The sequence below is a fragment of the Mustela putorius genome, unplaced genomic scaffold, assembly GCF_011764305.1.
Source record: "Mustela putorius furo isolate JIRA1106 unplaced genomic scaffold, ASM1176430v1.1 tig00003898_pilon_pilon_pilon, whole genome shotgun sequence".
NCBI classification, from domain to species: Eukaryota; Metazoa; Chordata; class Mammalia; order Carnivora; family Mustelidae; genus Mustela; species Mustela putorius.
This window is the reverse complement of record NW_025422047.1, coordinates 1,454,286-1,474,613: the sequence shown is the minus strand read 5'-3', so window position 1 is coordinate 1,474,613 and position 20,328 is coordinate 1,454,286. Positions and strand designations below refer to the sequence as shown.

General features: G+C 42.3%; 1 long non-coding RNA gene across 1 annotated transcript; it reads right to left on the bottom strand.

Annotated features, from left to right (window-relative positions):
* Window positions 1–3,283: 3,283 nt before the first annotated feature.
* On the bottom strand, window positions 3,284–20,131 carry LOC123388342. Its single transcript, XR_006602905.1, has 4 exons — window positions 19,998–20,131; window positions 13,202–13,259; window positions 7,552–7,793; window positions 3,284–5,219 (listed from the first exon to the last, which is right to left on the bottom strand). It is a non-coding gene; the product is annotated as an uncharacterized LOC123388342 (long non-coding RNA).
* Between the last annotated feature and the right edge of the window lie 197 nt (window positions 20,132–20,328).

Genomic DNA, 20,328 nt, shown 5'->3' with positions numbered 1-20,328 from the left:
TATTTTGTTATTCTTCATAGTATGGATCACCACTTTTATACTATTTATTTTACCAATTTAAAAAATTTGTTCATCTCCCCATGAGAATGAACGTTTCCTAAAAGCAGGTATTTTGTTTATTTGCTTCTATGTCTCCAGTATATAGAAAAGTGCTTGGAAAGAAGTTGACCCTCAAATATGCACACAGTGATTGATAAAGTTAAATGGTCCATAAACATGGATAGTAATTATCACCTTGCTCTTAACTCACCAGTTCTGCTTCCCTGAGCAGGGGGCAGTTGCTGACAAAATTTCCTTTGTAAGAGAACAGGGGCTAAGCAAACTTGCCCAGTGTTCACTACTGTGTTCCCGTGGCTCGCACCTTCGGCCTCCTCAAACCGCAGCTTTGTACTGTTTAGCACATTTACGCCTCCTCTTGAGAAAGGACTGTGCTCTGTGCTCTGCTTTCCCTCTCAGTCCTGTCCCTCCAGTTCCCCGCCCGGAGACCTAACCCTGGTTGAGAATGAGGAGGAGGAGGGCTGCTGTGCTCAGAAAAGATCAGACCAATTGAAGAGGATAGAAGAATCTGGAAGAATCACCAGGATAGTAGTTGTCTCTATGGGGTATTTTTAATTTTGTTTTTTGCTTGTATGAATTTTCTGTATTAAACGAACAGGAGGAAAAGGATTGGAGCTTTGTTTTATATAAGTGAGAAGGAAAAGTTAGATTCAGAGATTCTTACGTTAGCAGTGTGTCTCCAAAATGTGCAGCTTAGAAGGTGTCCCCTCCCCCCAGCAGTGGGACCTGCTGAGCTGGGGGGCATCTGTGTCCCCAGAGAGGGGCTAAGATGAATCCATCATTGGGCATTAGGTTCCCTGGATTAGTTCCCCTTGCTGGAATGCTATGATTACCAAGCAATATTCTGATGATAATTCAGTATCCCAGGGAACCTGCCTATAGGGACACGGCGCACTCACCAAATATGAACATCCATCTTCCTGATACTTACATTTTCCTCATTAAAAATTAATATAGTAGTTTTCTGGGTTTGGTTTTTAAGATGCTTGCTCTCCGCCACCCCCAGATCTTAGCTGAGAACAACCTACTCTTAAAGTCATCCCATTCAAAAATCCAATTTCAGTCTGGTTAATGCATTTGCCCTCTTGTGTCCTTGGGTGAGCGCCCATCCTGGGTCTCACCTGGTAGTGGGAAATAGATCCAAATTTCCCTTAACAACTGTAACCAATTGCCGGGGTTCCTGCAGAAAATCAAATATTCTGTTGAAATGATGGCAAGAAATAGAAGTCTCCACTGAAAGAAGCCAGCGTGCCTTGTAATGACAGTGGAGTAACTAAACCTCACTTTGGTGGCTGGCTGCATGTTAAACATTTATTCCATGCCTGCAGCTGCAAATTTCCATCTTCTTCTTGGAGAGGGAAGAACATGATTTATGCCTGGCAATGTCTGTGTAACGGCATTTGCATAAAATCCTCCAGAGGAGCTTATTTCCATTGGAATCCCAGGTCCCACTCTCAGAGTCTCTGATCTTGAGCCTCCATGGAGAGAGGGGCCCTAAGTGGATCTCGTTTAGTACTCCATCCTGCGCTCGCAAAAACAGCAAGCCTCAGCCCTGCCCCTGTTCTGCTTTTCCTCTGTTCGTTTCTGTTCTTTTTACTTCTGATCTCTGGCCCATTTGTCCCGCAGTTTCCCCAAAGCTCCTAGAGGGTGTGCCTGTTAAGTCTTCTTCAGCACTAAGCTCAGGCTACCTTCGTCCGTCCAGCCTTCTTCCTCAGAGCCCCTGGTTTGCGACCATCCAAGCCCTTATCTGAGGACCTGGCCAGAAGGAGAACAATGTTTGGGAGCCAATGACAAAGGCAACTATCTTGGTTTTCAGAGTCCAGGAAAGAAATAATGGCCTCAGAATCTGCATTTTAGAATAAGAGCCCCAGAAGGTTACGATATAGTGTTTGAGGAGAGAATGGGAAGGTCTTTGGATCATATTCTGAGAAACATCTTTAAAGCTAGTGTGTGCAGGGGCACCTGGGTGGCTCAGTCAGTTAAGGGACCAACTCTTGGTTTTGGCTCAGGTCATGATCTCAGGGCTGTGAGATTGTGCTCCCTGTCTTTCAGGCTCCGTACTCAGTGGGGAGACTCCTTGAGATCCTCTCCCTCTCCTTCTGCCCCTCCTCCCACTCACACGTGCATGCTCACTCTCTCTCTTTCTCTCTAAAATAAATCTTTTTAAAAAATTGAAAATGAAAGGTTGTGAGTGCATTTTTCAAACTACAGTCCACTCATGGACCATGGCATCAATTTAATGGGTGACTACCAGCATTTAAAAAGAAGATTAAAATAAAAATAAATTTAAAATAAAAGAAAGAGGGGTACCTGGGTGGCTCAGTCGGTTAAGCATCCAACTCTGGATTTCAACTCAGGTCTTGACCTCAGGGTCAGTAGATCAAGCCCTGTGTCAGGCTCTGTGCTCAGTGTGACATCTGCTTAAAATTCTCTCTCCCTCTCCCTTTACCCCTCCCCGCACTCATGCTCTCGCTCTCTAAATAAATAAATCTTTAAAAAATAAAATAAAAATATTAAAGAAAGAATAGACTATAGCAAAATAGAATAGATTGAATTCAACACAGGAAATTAAATGTATTTCTTATTATGGGTTGTAGTTAAATAAATAAATAAATAAATAAAAGGAAAGACTCTGGTTTAATAGATAGGCTCAGAAATCAGGATGGACATTCATCAGTAAATGCAGATTTTTGCCTTCCACGCTGAAAAAGCAGGTGATTTTCCCCTTTCTTATGACCATACACTGTCTTGGGCCAATGATATCTCAAGTTCAGTGCATGGTTTGCTGTTGCTATGCTGATTTTGATATTGGGTCTATCCCATTCCAATTCCCCAACAAACATGGCCTTCTTTATTTTCTAGGATTAATCTGAGATTTAATTAGACAAGGTAACAGACCCACCCCCTTCATTTAAATAGTATTTACTCAAAGATTATCTTGTAGCATTTTCAATGTAATTCCTTGATTCTTACAGTGGGGAGAAATAAAAATCTGCAGGACTAACTTTAATTGTTCATTAAATCATTCAGAAAGGATTGAGAGGTGATCAAAAGGCCGAGAAAACCTGCATTTCTTATGTTGGCAATGACCCCTGAGTGTCATTCATTCCCTACTCTCACGTATGGCTAATTATATATAAATTGTATATTATGTAATGATACATACTACATATATAATTATATAATTTTTATCTAAACAAGTAAATATAATTGATTTATTGTCATTTTTTTCAGTCCAGTACTTTGTGGTCTCTTGGCTTTAAGCCACCTTGGGACTCATTATACCACACAAGGAAAAGACTAATGCTGCTTAAAAAGAATAAGCCATTTGAATTTCAAATCTGGGGATTTTCCTTAAGCAATTTGATAAATTCAAAAATCTTACAAGCAAAGTTTTATGGAGATAGAGAAGAGATATCTGAATTCTATAGTGCCCTTCTTGAACAGATCAATAGTTGATGGTCTCCATCTTAGAGTCTTAGGTGGGGAAGAGATAAGATAGAGAAATAATAAGCCGGAACTTTTCAACACTTCTTCAGTTTTGAGAAAGAAAGAAAGGAATCAAGTCCAGAGGCATTTTCTTCATTTCTGGACCCCCAAACTTGAGCTAGTGGGAGTGTAGGACATTCATGTAGGTATTGAGGTATCTCCCGTTCTGGGGCTTAGGGCAACTTCCCAGAAAGAGGCCTAGAGGAGGCTGCTGGCTTCTTGGGGAGCCCTGGCCCCTGCTTAGCTCTCTGTCCAACATAGCAGCAGAGTGATGGAGCAGAGCAAGCTGACTGTTCAGGCGAGCATGGGGCAGTGCTCAGGGCTCCCTGCTGGCCCCATCTTGCCTGCAGAGGTGGCTGTATGCCTTGCTGAAGGGAAGGGGGAGAACGGGAGTACCAGAGCACCAGCAGGATAAAGAGGTCCTATGCACCTATGCAAGGGGTCTTTGGAAAAGATCTGGGACCACAGACTCCAGGGATGGGTACCATGGGTACCACGTCATGACTTGAGAGGGCCAAATGGGATGGGCCACACCACAGTGATTATCAGTTAAGGATGCAGATCAACAAACCATAGTGTAGCAGAAACCAGCAAGCCTTTAGAGGACATCCATGGCATAAGCTGCCTCACACACCTCTTAGGAAGGAGAAAAGCATAGAGAATCCCACTGGTAGGCTGAGAATTTACTCAGAGAGACTGAGTCATCCAAAATGCGTGATCTATGCCAGCCATGCTAGGAAACTGAACTTTGAATAATCTGATTGCTTAACTAAAAGGAGGGTGTTTAAAGCCCAAGAGACAGAAACTTTAATTAGCAAGTTAATTAGCAAGCATCTCTGGTATCTACTGAGGGTTGAGGCTTATAGAAAATTAACTACATCTTCTTCGTACATATGAGTATATAGTTTGTGTGGTTTGTAACCCTGCTACATTAGCTGAATAAACACACCTGAAATCCCAAGGAAAGTTCTTTCCTTCAGTTTTGCTCTGTTTGCAAAGTATGCTTAGTCAGGGAGCAAAGGGCTGGGTGGACCCAATCTACCTAAGTCTCACCCCCTTCCCCATCCATAAGCTCAAACATTACGGTCCCCATCAGCTGCATGGTGGCGGGGGGATGTACCCCTCACTCCTCAGCGAATTCCTCCTCTGAACCTTTGTCTTCCTAACTCACAAGGATGAAACAATAAGGAGAGGTACTAACTTCCATAACTAGAAGTCCAGAGGCTTCAGGCTTGTTTGTCTCAGTGGTTCAACCATGCTCCTAGGGCCCGAGTTTTGTCCCATCTCTCTAGTCTGTTACCTTTAGTGTTGTCTTCATTCTCAGACTGGTAGGGATGGCTGAGGCAACCCCAAGAGTGCCATGCAGACAAAACAATGTCCTGAGGAAGTGAGACCATTTCTTCCTGTGTTTTCCCAAAGGCCTTCAGGAGACTCTCTGGAGTCTTATATGCAGATTTGGTCACCAGGCTATTCCTGGTCAAATACTGGCAAGGGTGTGATGAACAATGAATATCCACTACCCATTCCTCATTTTTTCTGGCTCCAGCAGTGGATGATTAATTTCTTCCATCCCACGTTATCGTGGATATATTCTTGGAGGAAGGGTCCCGAACCTCTTCTGAAACCTTCCAGGTGTTAGCATCATACCACTGGTCCCGTCAAAGTTTCTAGTGCTGTGTAGAGAGAGGGAGAAGCAATAGGTACTAAGGGTATGTCAGGGGAGAAACTCCAGTGTGGAGATCAGACCACAGACAGCTGCCATGTTGTTTGTTTGTTTGTTTGTTTTTTCCTCTTTCAATATCATAGTCTTTTAAAAAGAGACAAAAAGGCATCCCTCCGTGTGGGAGCTATTCTTCCACCTAGATTTTGAAGCTTATTGAGCCAAAAGAGTGTCTGACTCCTTGTCTAGATTCACATCACAAACGGTCTCCTCTTAACCTCCATTGGCCTGGCCCAATTTAGCTTCAAGTTGCAATTTTTCCTTACCAGTTTGACTGACACTGGTTGGTGATAGGATCAAACTGTTAAATATTTACCTGGGTTAAAAAATGCCAAGGCTCAAACTATGGAAAGAACTGGGATGTCTGTTGACAAATGAATGGATCAGGAAGGTGTGGTATGTATGTGTGCATATGTGTGTGTATATACACATACACATATATACAATGGAATATTACTCAGCCATTACAAAGGATGAACATTTACTATTCACATTGACATGGATGGCACTGGAGAGTATTATGCTGAGCAATATAAGTGAATCAGAGAAAAACAAATGTATGGTTTCACTCATGGAAATATAAGAAATATATGGAAATATAAGAAATATATATATTTCTTATATAAGAATATAAGGAATAGCAAAGAGGATCAGCGAGGAAAGGAGAGAAACTGAAGGGGATGTCCTCAGAGAGAGAGGCAAACCATGAGAGACTCTTAACTCTAAGAAACAAACAGCATTGCTGGAGGGGAGGTTTGTGGGAGTACGGGGGGACGGTGATGGGCATTAAGGAGGGCACGTAGGGGGCACCTGGGTGGCTCAGTGGGCTGAGGCCTCTGCCTTCGGCTCAGGTCATGATCTCAGGGTCCTGGGATTGAGCCCCACATCGGGCTCTCTCCTCGGCGTGGAGCCTGCTTCCTCCTCTCTCTGCCTGCTTCTCTGCCTACTTGTGATCTCTCTGTTAAATAAATAAATAAAATATTAAAAAAAAAAAAAAGGAGGGCACGTAGTATGATGAACACTGGGTGCGATACGCAACTAATGAATAACTGAATTCCACATCTGAAACTAATATGTCGGCTAATTGAATTTCATTTAAAAGAAAATGCGAAGGCTCAAACAATAGGCAGGAAAGAGATGGGAGCTGTGTATGAGGACTGCAGGGCTCAGCTCAGGAGGGAGGAGACCCTGGAGTCACTGGGATTCCCACGTGCCAGTCGGGATGGGGCTTGCCTGAGTTCTCCCTGGTAATTAAACTCCAGGAATCTGGAATAGAATAAGAAATGACTCGCATTTTATTTGCACAGACTATAGCTCACTTTATAGCTGTAAAGCTCCAATATAGTCATGAATGGTCAACTATCATTTTCATTCCAGTGACACAGGTACAAACTATTAACCCTATTGGAAGGTACATGTATTAATGCAATGATCAGAAGAAAACATTCACAAAAATTATTTTTCCCATTTAATAATATGAAACCTGTACTTTACTGGAAAAGTGTAAAATACAAAAACACACCAAGAATAAAATAGCAGTAACTCCACTAACTCCAGCAGTAACACCACCAGTGCTAGTAATCTGCTTTGTCTTAGTATGATAGTTTTTCTATATGTATGAAATTTTCTTAAATACACACACACAGGGGCACCTGGGTGGCTCAGTGGGTTAAAGCCTCTGCCTTCGGCTCAGTCATGGTCCCAGGATCCTGGGATTGAGCCCCGCGTCGGACTCTGCTCAGCAGGAAGCCCACTTCCCCCTCTCTCTCTGCTTGCCTCTCTGCCTACTTGTGATCTCTGTCTGTCAAATAAATAAGTAAAATCTCTTAAAAAAATACACACACACACACAAACACGTGTGTTTGTTATATGCATTGGGAACACTTTCCATACATTTTATAAATAAATATTTCTCACTTAAAAGTATATTATGAACTCTTTCCCATTTCATTATTTCTCTAAACATGTCCTTTTTTTTTTTTTTCCTTAATAACTCTTAGTCACCATGATGAACACAGCATGTTGGGGAGAACCACAGAGAGAGATAGAGGGAACAACACCGACCATCCTGCTCACCTCCTTCGCTTATCGATGAGGACACTGTGACCCAGGCAGAGTCTGTGGTTTGGATTAAGTACACACAGAAATTAATGGGGGGTGGGGACAACAACAGTCTAGAGCCTAGACTTGTAGGTTTTTAGTTTCCATTCTAACAAACCGTTAGGCCTAACATCTCCCATTTTCTCAAATTTTCTGAACTTTTCTACAAAACTGGAACCACTCACCAGCAATCAACAATGGTTGTAAGCCATTTTGTTTGTCCAGAAAAACGTCCTTTGATTGGGGGTCTGAAAGAGGATCTCTCTTCACAAGCTTTTCTTTGTAGGAAGCTTTGGCCCAGTTTTGTTTCCTAGTCCCCATGGGGGTCATTGTGATTCCTGTGTGCATACACGCCCCTTTCTGCCAGGCTGCACGTGTTGTCTTCATCCATCTTTCTTCCCCGAGCCTGGCTTCCTATCCACCACACCTAGATGGGAAGTACAACCACATATACAAATAGTTCTGCTGTGACCAGGAATGTGAGTGAGAAAGACACCTTTAGAGAGCCCAAGATGAAGTCTCTAACAACACACACCAGAATCTGGCCTAAAAAATTGACTTCACCTTTAAGAGAGGCCAACCCTCTTACTTAAGGTAGCTCAGTATTCCTCCTCTCAGAATAATACATGATGAGTATTTTCATTTTGTTGTCAAGGTCATAATACAGATTCCCTCCTCTGGATAGCTGCCTGATGGGAGCATTATTCACTTAACAAATCCACGTGCCAGGCACAATGGAACCTGTGGTGCGCCAGAAAGACATGGCACCTGTCTTTAGGGAGTCCAAGCCAGTGAGTGAGGGGGCCAATATCACAACAGACGGGTACAAAATAGTGTCAGTAAGGCCAGGCCTAAGAGGAATGGATCAAGGGTGCTGTGACAATAGGAGGGGGGCCCTAAATCCAAATTGGGGAGGAGGAGGCAGTGAGGGAAAGTCTCCCAGAGGATGGTTTCTAGGCTGAGCATGGAAGGACGGGAAGGAGTTGGCCAAAGAAGAAAGCACAGGTTGGAGGTGTAGGGGAGGTGGGACATGGAGAAAATGGCTCATGCAAACACATGGAGGTCGGTAATAAGCCCATGTTTCCCGCACTTCGTGAAGCCACGAGTACTGCTTTTGTGGTTGCAAGTGCTCACTGCAGCCCGTTCCTGCCCTCGCCCTTTTACTCCCTGATGGGACACATGGAGTTCTTGTCACTTGGGAGGCATTCCACTGAACAGAATTTCACTTTTGATATGTTTTACTGATGACATTCCTAATAAGCTTGGCTGTGCATTGACAAGAAGACACCACCAACTTGAGAGCTTTTCTTTTTCTTTAAAGATTTTATTTATTTATTTGAGAGAGAGAGAGGGAGAGAGAGAGCACAGGGAGGAGAAGAAGGAGAGGGACAAGCAGACTCTAAGCTGAGCGCAGAGCCCAACACGGAGCTCAGTCTCACAACCCTAAGATCATGACCTGAGCCAAGACCAAGAATCAGACACTCAACCGACTGAGCCACCCAGGCACCCCACTGAGAGCTTTTTTAAAATAGAGGTATATTTGACATGTTAGTTTCAGGTGTACGACATAAGGATTCCATATTTGCACATATTATGAAATGATCACCACAATGAGTCTAGTTAACATCCATCACCACACAGAGTTACAATTTTTTTTTTCTTCTGATGAGAACTTTTAAGATCTACTCTCTTAGCAACTTTCAATTGTGCAATAGAGTGTTATTAACTATAGTTGCCTTGCTGTCCATCACATGCCCATGATTTATTTATCTTATAATTGGCTGTTTGTACCTTTTACTCTCCTCACCCATTTCTTCACCCCCAGACACAACCACTGGCAAGTACTCATCTGTTCTCTGTACCTACCAGCTAAGGTATTTGTCTTTCTTTGTTTCTTCTTTTTTAAAGATTTTATCTATTTGTTTGTTTATTTATTTATTTATTTATTTGAGAGAGAGAGAGAGAGAGAGAAAGAGGAGTGTGAGAGGGAAGCAGGAGTATGGCAGAGGGAAATAATCTCACGCAGATTCCCCATTAAACTCGGAGCCTGCCTTGGGGCTCAGTCTCAGCACCCTGACATCGTGACCTGAGCTGCAATCAAGAGTCAGATGCTTAGCAGACTGAACCAGCAAGGTTCCCCTCCTTCTTTTTTTTTTTTTCCCCTTAAAGATATTAAGTAATCTCTGCATCCCATGCGGGGCCCAAACTCACAACCCTGAGATTAAGAGCCACATGCTTGGGGCGCCTGGGTGGCTCAGTGGGTTAAGCCGCTGCCTTCGGCTCAGGTCATGTTCTCAGGGTCCTGGGATCGAGCCCCGCATCGGGCTCTCTGCTCAGCAGGGAGCCTGTTTCCTCCTCTCTCTCTCTCTGCCTGCCTCTCTGCCTACTTGTGATCTCTCTCTGTCAAATAAATGAATAAAATCTTTCAAAAAAAAAAAAAAAAAAGAGCCACATGCTTTCCTTACTGAACCAGCCAGTTGCCCCTGTTTTTGTTTCTTTTTAATTTCACATATAAAATTTCACATATTCACAAATATCATGTGGTATTTGTCTTTCTCTCACTTGCTTCATTTAGCATAATGCTCTTGAGGTCTGGCCATGTTGCTGCAAATGGCAAGATTTCCTTTTTTTATGGCTGAGTAGTTCTACTGCATGCATACCACATTTTTACCCATTCATGCTTTGATGGACGCTTAGGCCGTTCCGTATCTTGACTGTCATAAACAATGCTGCAGTGAACATGGGGGTGCATATACCTTTTCAAGATAGTACTTTCATTTCACTTACATAAATACTCAGAAGTGGAATTGCTGGATCATATGGTAATTCTATTGTTAATTTTTTGAGAAACCTCCATACTGTCTTTCATAGTGGCAGAACCAAATTACATTCCCACCAATAGTGCACAAGGGTTCCCTTTTCTCCACATCCTGGTCAACATTTGTTATCTCTAATCTTTTTGAAACTAGCCATTCTAAGAGGTGTAAGGTGGTATCTTGTGGTTTTTGACTTGCATTTCCCTGATGATGAGTGATGTTGAGCACTTTTTCATGTGTGTGTGAGAACTATTTTTTCATAAAACAGTTCTATTCAGAGGGCCCCTGTGTGGCTCAGTCAGTTAAGCATCCAACTCTTGGTCATGGGATTGAGCCCTGCATCGGGATCTGTGCTCAGTGGGGAGTCTGCTTCAGATTTTCTCTCCCTTTCTCTCTCCCACTTACTCTATCTTGCTAATAAATAAATAAAATCTTTAAAAGTAAACAATTTTATTCAGATAACTAAATGCATATTTAAAGATTTTATCTATTAATTTATTTATCTGACAGAGAGAGAGAGAGCGTACGCACAAGCAGGGGGAGCAGCAGGCAGAGGGAGAAGCAGGCTGCCTGCTGAGCAAAGAACCTGATGTGGGGCTCTATCCCAGGACCCTGGGATTGTCACCTGAGCTGAAGGCAGAGGCTTAACTGACTGAGCCACCCAGGTGCCCCTTCATGCAGATTTAAAAGAAAATTCCAGTAATTACTTTGATCTAAGGTACTACAAAGATGTCCCATGGTCTATAGGGATACTTGCCACTGGGCTTTGTGTTTTTTCTCATACATTCTTTAATAGACTATTTCCTCCTCTCTTTCTATCAACATATCAGCTGTTCCTTCTCACTGATGTTGGTGTCCCTGCCTTCAGCACTCCTATTCTCCTCCACTCAGGTGTGCTCTTGAAAACCATATATCCATATTGTTAAAAGTACATGCAGGGGCGCCTGGTTGGCTCAGTGAGTTAAAGCCTCTGCCTTCAGCTCAGGTTATGATTCCAGGGTCCTAGGATCAAGCCCTGCATCGGGCTCTCTGCTCAGCAAGAAGCCTGCTTCTTCCTCTCTCTCTCTGCCTGCCTCTCTGCCTACTTGTGATCTCTCTCTGTCAAATAAATAAATAAAATCTTTAAAAAAAAGTGCATGCAATGTAGCAGCATGTAGTCTTTGAGTGTGGAACTGCTCCTTGAGTAGTATGTTTCTTCTCTTGGGTATGGAATATGGGAACATTCATGATTTTCACTATTCCCAATCATATTTCACTCCTTTTCAGTTGTGTTATAAAGAGGACAGCTTTCTAAATAACAAAATTTCACATAGTAAGAACCTCTGTATTCTAAATACTGCCCACCTTGTATCTGTTTCATATTCTGTGGGCCTGTGAACACCAGTGGGGATGCAAATATCAGGGTATCGCTAGTATGGGTCAGAGTTATGGGTAGGGTGCCCAGAAACTGTATGATCCACGGAGGAAAGGCAGTTTATAGGTGGAGGCCAGAGAGACCAGAAAAGCCAGAGTTCAGTTCTTTATTTTTTTTTTTTAAGATTTTATTTTATTTGTTTGACAGAGAGAGAGAGAGAGAGAGAGAGCAAGAGAGGGAACACAAGCAGGGGGAGTGGGAAAGGGAGAAGCAGGCTTCCTGCCAAGCATGGAGCCTGACATAGGGCTCAATCCCAGGACCCTGGATCATGACCTGAGCCAAAGGCAGACACTTAACAACCAAGCCACAGCCCCTCAGAGTTCAGTTTTGAAGAAGGCTTCATAACAGACACAACAGGTGAATGGAAAGTTGCAAACCAAACAAACAAGAACCTGGTGATTATTCATCTCCTTTTATTGTGGTTGTGCTGTATAACAAACAACCCCAAAACACAGCAGTTATAACAATAAACCTCTGTTTCTCTATCATATGCCTCTTGAGCCAACTGTGGCTCTGCTTGGTTTGGCTAGGCTTGGTTGGGCTTGCCTTGACTGGCAAGGGATTGGGTCACATGAAACAGGCTGGAAGAGCAGCCGTTATCTAAGACATGTGGTTCTCGCAGAGGAAGGGAGGACAAGAAGTGAAGCAGACACGGGTGATGCGTGCTTAGAACTGTGCATGTCAGGGCGCCTGGGTGGCTCAGGTGTTTAGGTGACCGCCTTCAGCTTGGGTCACAATCCCAGAGTCTGGAGATCAAGTCCTGCATAGGGCTCAGGAGTGACCCTGCTTCTCCCTCTGACCCTCCTCTCTCTTGTGCTCTCTCTCTCTCTCTCTCAAATAAGTGTGTAAAAATCTTAAAAACGAAAACAAAAAACAAAAAACTGTGCATGTCATTTCATCCACATGACCCAGTCCAGAGTCAGTGAGTGGAGTAGTCCACTTGACAAACAAGAGTGGAAAGGAAGAATTGTAAACAAATAATACATTCTACCATAATCATTGATAAGAGAAGAATCTTTCTGGGAAAAACAAAGAGGATGGATGCTTAAAATTTCAAGATATGGAAGTACGAATGAGAGGGCACCTGGAAGCTCCTGTCACATGCTTGACCTGGTAAGGACACGGACCAGAGCAAGACTATAGGCTCAAGGAGGGGCCAGGTGTCCAGAGTGGGTGCAGCTCCCAGGCTGCATTCTTTTTTTTTTTTTTTTAAGATTTTATTTTTATTTATTTGAGAGAGAGAGACAGCGAGAGAGAGAGCACGAGCAAGGAGAAGGTCAGAAGGAGAAGCAGCCTCCCCATGGAGCTGGGAGCCTGATGTGGGTCTCCATCCTGGGACTCCGGGATCATGACCTGAGCTGAAGGCAGTCGTCCAACCAACTGAGCCACCCAAGGCGTCCCGCCAGCCTGCACTCTTAAAGCAAATCTCACCACGATGGTGAGATTTTTACCTTTGCTCACTTTTTACCTTTCAGTAGGCAGCACTCTTTTTCGGGGACTAATGCCACTCTTTTCTGGCTGGTTGCACAAATAAAAATTTACCAGCTGGGCCACAATTAAATTTAATTAGATACTTCAACAACAACAAAAAAATGTTCAGCTTACCTATTATGTGTTCAACGATTCTAGTCTCAGTCTATATTTTTCCATTCATGCTTCTTTCCTGAAATTAGAGTTTTTATTTTGAAATCTTAGAAGTAATTCTCTACCATGATCATGAAGCAGACGTTTCTAGCTCTGTAGGTGATCCCATTTTCTCTGGTCCTTTGACTTGAGAACTCCAAGGAGTCTGAGCTCCTATATCCTATCTATTGAGTTGCAAGATACAGGAATCTTTACCTGTAGAATGCCTCTCACTTCCTTCTCCTGTCTCTTCCTGTCCCCACCTGGCACTTAACACCTCTGACCAGGACAATTACCCTAGCCCCTGGAGTGCCTCCCAAGCAGTTACTATACTAAACTCCATCACCACATTATGAATTTTCTTTTTTCTTTTAACTTTTATTTTGACATAATTTTAGGTCTATGGAAAGGTTGGAAGAAAAGTACAAAGAATTCCAGAACAACCTTTCACCTGGTTCCCCAAATATTAATATTTAATCACATTTTCCATTTCTTTCTCTCTCTGTAAATAGATGGGAACATACAGACATATGCACATACTATATGTATGTGTAACTATGTACACATTATGTACACATACATGTACATGTGTATACAGCTATATTTCTGAACCATTTGACAGTTCATATATAGGTCCTTTTACTCCTAAATGCTTCAGGGTACATTTTCCCAAAAGAATAACATTCTCAAACATAATCATGATACAATTATCAAAATCTGAAATTACACTGACACAATGTAATTTTCTAGTGTATGGACCTTATTTGGATTTTTGCCAGTTATCCTAATAATGCCCTTAGAGGGAAAAACAAACAAACAAACAAACTTCAAATCACCTATTACATTCAGTTTTCATGTTTATTTAGTTTACTTGGAATAGTATCTCAGTCTTGATCTTTCACAGCAGTCATACTTTAAAGCATACAGCCCCAATAATTTCATAGAATATCGCCCCCTTGGAGTCTGATACTTTCTCACTCTTAACATCACTCTTTTTAAAGCTCCACTATGGCCAGGAAAATACTTTTAGTTGCTGCCCATTACATCCCCAGCAAAGTTCATATTCTTTGGCTTCAAATACCTGCCTCCTGCTCTCTCCAATCTATCTTTTTATACCCAGCCAGACTGGGTTATGCGGTCTAACATCATCTCCGACTGTTCTTAATGGATCATTCTCTCCACTTCCATCCCACAGTTGATATTCACTCTTCATTTTTTTCAAGAATGAATGCATGTATCACCTGAAAGTGTCCGTATATTCTCTCCAGTCATGGAATCACCCTCTCCCTTTATTGGATTTTACTTGGCATTGTTTGGAGTTTTATGTTATCCCCACCCAGCAAAATTAGGATAGATTATGAAACACAAGGCTGTGAGCGTTTAAAGGGGAAAAAAAAAAGGCGGGGCGGGGAGCAGCAATCACTGGAAGTCAGCTTCCCACAGTGAGGGCAAGCTGTATCAGCATCATTTCATGGCTTTTTGTGATCAGGTTGTAAGATGGAAGACTCAGGGGAATAACAGAGGCATCCCCAACTGAGCAAGTCCTGTGACCGAGTCTTACAGTGTGAACCAGGTGTAAAGTATGAGCTGCTTATTACTATTGACATGCAGATTCCCGGAGCTCTCCTCTCCCTAAGTGTTGGGCCACTGATCCCCCAACAGCAGGTTCAGCTTTACTCGGAGGCCATCAGGGGATCTAGTCCGAGTCACACTTGTGGCCTGTCCAGCTCTGTGCCTGCTGCGTTTCTAGTCTGCTTCTTGCTTCTGAAACCAAGTTCCCACTAGGTGTCTAAGTTCTGGTAACTAGACTCAGTTCGTTTTTTTTTTTTTTTTTTTAAATTAACATATGATATATTATTGGTCCCAGGGGTACAGGTCTGTGAATCATCAGTCCTACACATTTCATAGACCAGTAATTAATTGCTTTCCGTGCTCTACTACTTATCTCTGCTACATTTGTGGTCCTTTTTTTTAACTCCAGGACCTACGCATTGATCTTACTATATCTTCCCTGGGAGTTGAAGTCCTGCTCATGAACTTGACCAGAAGCTGGGGTTTCACTGGATCATAGATTGTTTTCTTGCTGATAAATGTCCTCCTAGATTTCCAAATTCCTGCCTTATCACCCTGCCCCACTCACTTTTTGGAATAAGGTCATCACGTTATTTAATTCTCATTTTCTGCCATTCCCACTTGTTATATCCTGCTTATTATCAGTTACCGTAATTTCCAGAACCTGGCTGCTACCTGTTGGACTGGGTTCCCTCCAGCACTGACATGTGTATCACCTTCTGGTGCCAGGTCTCCCCTTTGGTGGGTGTGCTTTTATATCTGGACCCCTTCCAAGTTATCCTAACCTACCATTCCTGGCCATAAACAGCCATACTAGCTCTCATTACTGCAGAGTGTTAGCTAATTAGACAACCATATGTGTGAGCTGTTGATTGCTGGATTAATGTCAATTTGGCAGGAGACCTCTAGAGAATACTGAAAGGCTTTGGACTTGCTGCTACACTATTCAGCCTTTTATTTTTCTGAGTCAAGGACTAGGAAGAAGGTAGAAATAGAATGTTCATCAAATTTTCCAGTAACCTGTACCCTGAGAAAACACTGAACACAAACCTCTGATACTTTAAAGATATTCTAAGACTACTATAAGTGGGCAAAACAATAATACAAAGATTAAAAATTGATGAATGTAAAGACTTTACTTAGTTTCTAACCCTAATGTCTCAAGTACAGGAAAGGAAAAAATCTGACTTAATAGTGATTTACACTTGAAGGTCCAACAACACAGAACTACAAGTAACTTCTTTTGACATGAGTTTCTTCTCATTCTCTGGGCCTTCACTTGACTTTTCTCTTCCATCTTAGAAAGTCCTTTCTCATTCTTTCCATCCACTCAACTTCTTGGCATCCTATAAGACAAATGCCTCCCCCCGATCTCTTGTTCCTCTCCTGTGGCCCCTGTGTGTTCTCCATCACCGGACTGACCACATTATGTAGGAAGTGGATGGCCCATGTCCAGCTGTGAAAATTCTCAGATCTGTGAATTCTCTGTGAAAAGGAGGCTGTGAAAATTCTGAGATCTGGACATAGGTCTTCTTCATCTGTTACAGCTAGTGTTTAGCCCAGGGCAAGATACATAGTGAATGTTGATTAAGTGAAGATGCCGGAATAGGCTTTAGCCTCTTAACAGCTTCCTCCTCTTCTCGGTTCCCTGAGATCGTGACCTGAGTCAAAGGCAGACGCTTTGACTGAGCCACCCAGGGAACCCCAGTTTGATACCCTTATGAGGGCAGGTACAAAGTATGCAGATTGGCTCAGTAAACACCTGATGAATAAATGAATGGGTGGATGGTTGGATGGATGGATCACACAAAAACCATGATGACTCTTTAAGGACTTTTTCTGTGATCTTGAGAAAACCTTTGATTTTTCCCCCTAATTAATAAAATAGACATTAATAATCCTACTGGTTTGCAATGCTAGAGGAAATAGCCAATGTATGAATTTTAATATTAGGCAAAAACATAGTAAGAGTACTCCCATCAATGATCTTCGTTCTTGTCTCAAATCTTATTAAAATTTGACTTTTTCCCCAAATTATAGAGGTTTATAGAGGACATTTAAGGCTCAGATGCATTTTTATCTTAGAGATTAATTTTTTTTATTATGCCATATTCCTTGTAAGAAATCTTTTACAGGGCCATAAAACCTTTTTGTGGCATGGGTTAGAATATATTAACTGAATAATATAGCTTTGGTCATATTACCTAAATTTAATGAGATAAATGAAAAATATGTACTTCTAATTATCAGCAACAATAGTGGCAGCATAAACACACACTTATTAAGGGTCAAAGCAAGAGATCATTCAGTTTTTTAAGACTGATACGTGTTTGTGCCTGCCATGGACATCTATTGAATTTTCTGCCCTGTCCCATCCCAGTGACCCTCCTCATACCTCCAGTTATTTAGACCTGTGTGAGCCTCTGACCAAAGCTGGATTCATTACAGCCTCTTTCTCCAAAATCTGAGCTTGAAAATTAACTGCCAGGCTCTCTCTCATGGCTGTACCCATAACATGTCAACTTCAGTGCTTACTTCTGCCGTATTTCCCCAGTGTCTTCCACGTAATCAGAGGACAATTTCCTCATGCATTCACTAATTTTATCATTATCTTTACAATGTGTATGTACACGCTATAGGGCTTGTGTTGATTACAGTCTCCTGGAGAGAATTAATATTGAGTTATAATAATTTGGCTAATATTTGGGTCACAAGTGATATTGGAGGTAGTTTAAGAAAAATAATAGGAAATCTAGTGGGATCTAATGAAATCCAAAAACACACAGCTAGATAATGACAGCATCAAGATTAGAATCATTAGTTGACTAATCTTGTTGCTTAAAACAATTCCTGAAATTCAGTTATTAATTTTTTTCTTATCTCAGATATGTTCAATGGTTGTTGGCCTTTTTTTCCTTTGGAGGTTCAATGAGGTTTATGAAGGTTGTCTTGGCTGAGAACGTATCTGTATAAATCAGAATGCTTTATTTGCCATCAACAGGGAAAGCTTTTTTTTTTTAGCAGATATTTGATTAATCTCAGTAACACAGTATCCCTATTAAAGACACCCCTTTTGATACAATAGTGCCCTAAATATTCCTTCAGTTCTTCGGGATATCAAATTGCTTTCTGAACTCTTTACAAGAAATTCACAGGAACTATAATTAGGTGTTTATGGTTTCTTCATATTTGCTCTGTGTGAAAGCGCTGTATACCAAATACTCAACTCCAATCCCAGACGCTACCAGAAGATACACGGGCTTTACGAGATGCTAGGATAGCTTCTTGCCATTAGAGGGCGACCTAACCTAATTATGTAGAGGTGTGAACCTCCAGAAGGGAGATTTAGAATCTGGAGTGAACTCCAAATTGTTGAGAACATATACTTAACCAAGAATATATAGTTAGAAAATTGAAATAAGCGTGCCCACAATCTCCCACTTTTTCCTGTTCATTCTGCCTTGTTTCTAAAAATCCTGTTTCTTTCATCAGTGAATGAAACTTTTGTTTGCTACTTGATATTTTTATTTCTCGCCTTGGTTATTTTTCATCCCTGCTATTGCCTCATTGTTGTCGATGGTTGGAGGTGTTTCTTTACGTCAAAAGAGTATGTAGAAAATCATGCCCTTCCATATTTGGAACTTGCTGCCTGGAATGTAAAGGTGGATTGTGCCACTCCTAACAGAAGAGGGCCACTCATATTTTATTTTTTATTGATTTATTTTTTTTGATGGCTTATTTGTTTTTTATCCTATCTTTTTATTATGTTATGTTAGTCACCATACAGTGCATCATTAGTTTTTGATGCTCACTCATGTTTTAAAGATTCACCAAGGTGGGGTACTTGGTTGGCTCAGTCAGTGTACCATGTGACTCTGATCTCAGGGTTGTGAGTTCAAGCCCCACACTGGCATAGAGCTCACTTAAAAAACAAAACAAACAGGGGTGCCTGGGTGGCTCAGTGGGTTAAAGTCTCTGCCTTCGGCTCATGTCATGGTCCTAGGGTCCTGGGATGGAGGCCTGCATCGGGCTCTCTGCTCAGCAGGGAGCCTGCTTCCTTTCCTCTCTCTCTGCCTGCCTCTCTGTCTACTTGTAATCTCTGTCTGTCAAATAAATAAATAAATAAAAATCTTTAAAAAACAAAAACAAAACAAAACAATTCACCGAGGCTTGTGTTCCATTAGCTTCCCTCTTTTCCTCCCCACTGTTAGTTTAGTGACAGAATCCTCATGATGTTACCCAAATTCCTGACAGGCAAGTAGAAACCTATTTCCTCCTCCTTTGTCTGCTGCTAATGGAAGCAGCCTGTTAAACAAAAAGTTTTGTTATGCTCTTTCCTTGGCCTTTCACATTTCTGGTGAAATAACCTGCATTTAACAAATTTTATTTTATTTTATTGCTTCTTTGCAGACATTACATGGCATTGCTACTCTCAACTTCTGTACTGTTTTGGTACCATCTTCTAGAACAAGTGGATGGGTCCAGCTCATTTCCAACACCCTGCTGTCCCAACCCCCTGCATTAGTTTGCGTCTCCTGGTGCCAAGTACATCACTGGTGAAGTGGCAGGTGTTTTCTTGTTTACCTTGGGTTTAATTCAAGCACAGACCAGAGCCAGCCTTTGGGTCTGAATTCCTGCGGCTCTCTATTCCTTCGGTGGCACATGAAAGCAGCAGAGCTCTTCTCCAGACAAACAGCGTTATCACTGCCTGAAATCAGCCCTTTGATTCTCAAATGCAGCTACTGGGCAAGTCACAGTGCTCTCTCTCCTCGATGAAAGATCTTTTTTGGGCCTGTGGCTGACACAGCCCAGCTCTCAGGGGGGCCGGAGAGGCGGGAGCCTTTGAAGTTAGGTGGCTGCTGTCCTCCGTCAGCGTTCAGAGCTCACAGCATTCATCCCTAATAATATCTCATGAAGACAGCCTTTCCTGGGAAACAAGTCAGGCAGCTGCTCCGGTCTATGGTGCTGGGGCTTCCAAGCCCTGTGTCACACTGCAAATACGTGCCCATTAAGGAATGTGTTTTCCAGGCCCCAGACCTGAAAACCAACTCTGCCCCGAGACTTAGTAGGCAGCCTGAGGACCCACAGCAAACAGACACACTGCCCGGGCCAATCAACCCTGTGTCCTTTCTGCTCCAACAAGAGAAGTTCCCATTCGGACACAGATAGGATCTGGTCGGAGTGAAGGGGGTTGTTGCAAACTCACCTGCAGCAGGTCCAGGGGAGAGGGGGGAAGCCCATTTTCTTTAGTAAATGAGTGGTTGTCCTCCTCTTCCTCCTTTTCCTCCACCTTTGGGCTTTTGCTGAGAATGAAAAAGGAGACAAGAGACCAGATCTGTTTTTCCCTTTTGCATTCTCAGCAAGGACTATGGGAAACAATAGGTCTCTCCAGTGCTTAGCATATTAAATATTAACTACCAAATAAGAACAGAAAGTCCATTTCCCAGCCCCGCTAGTCTGCCGAACACAAAGGAGTATTAGATAGTTAATAGCAGTACTTGACATTTTTTCCAGTTCTCTCACTGTGCCAGGCACCC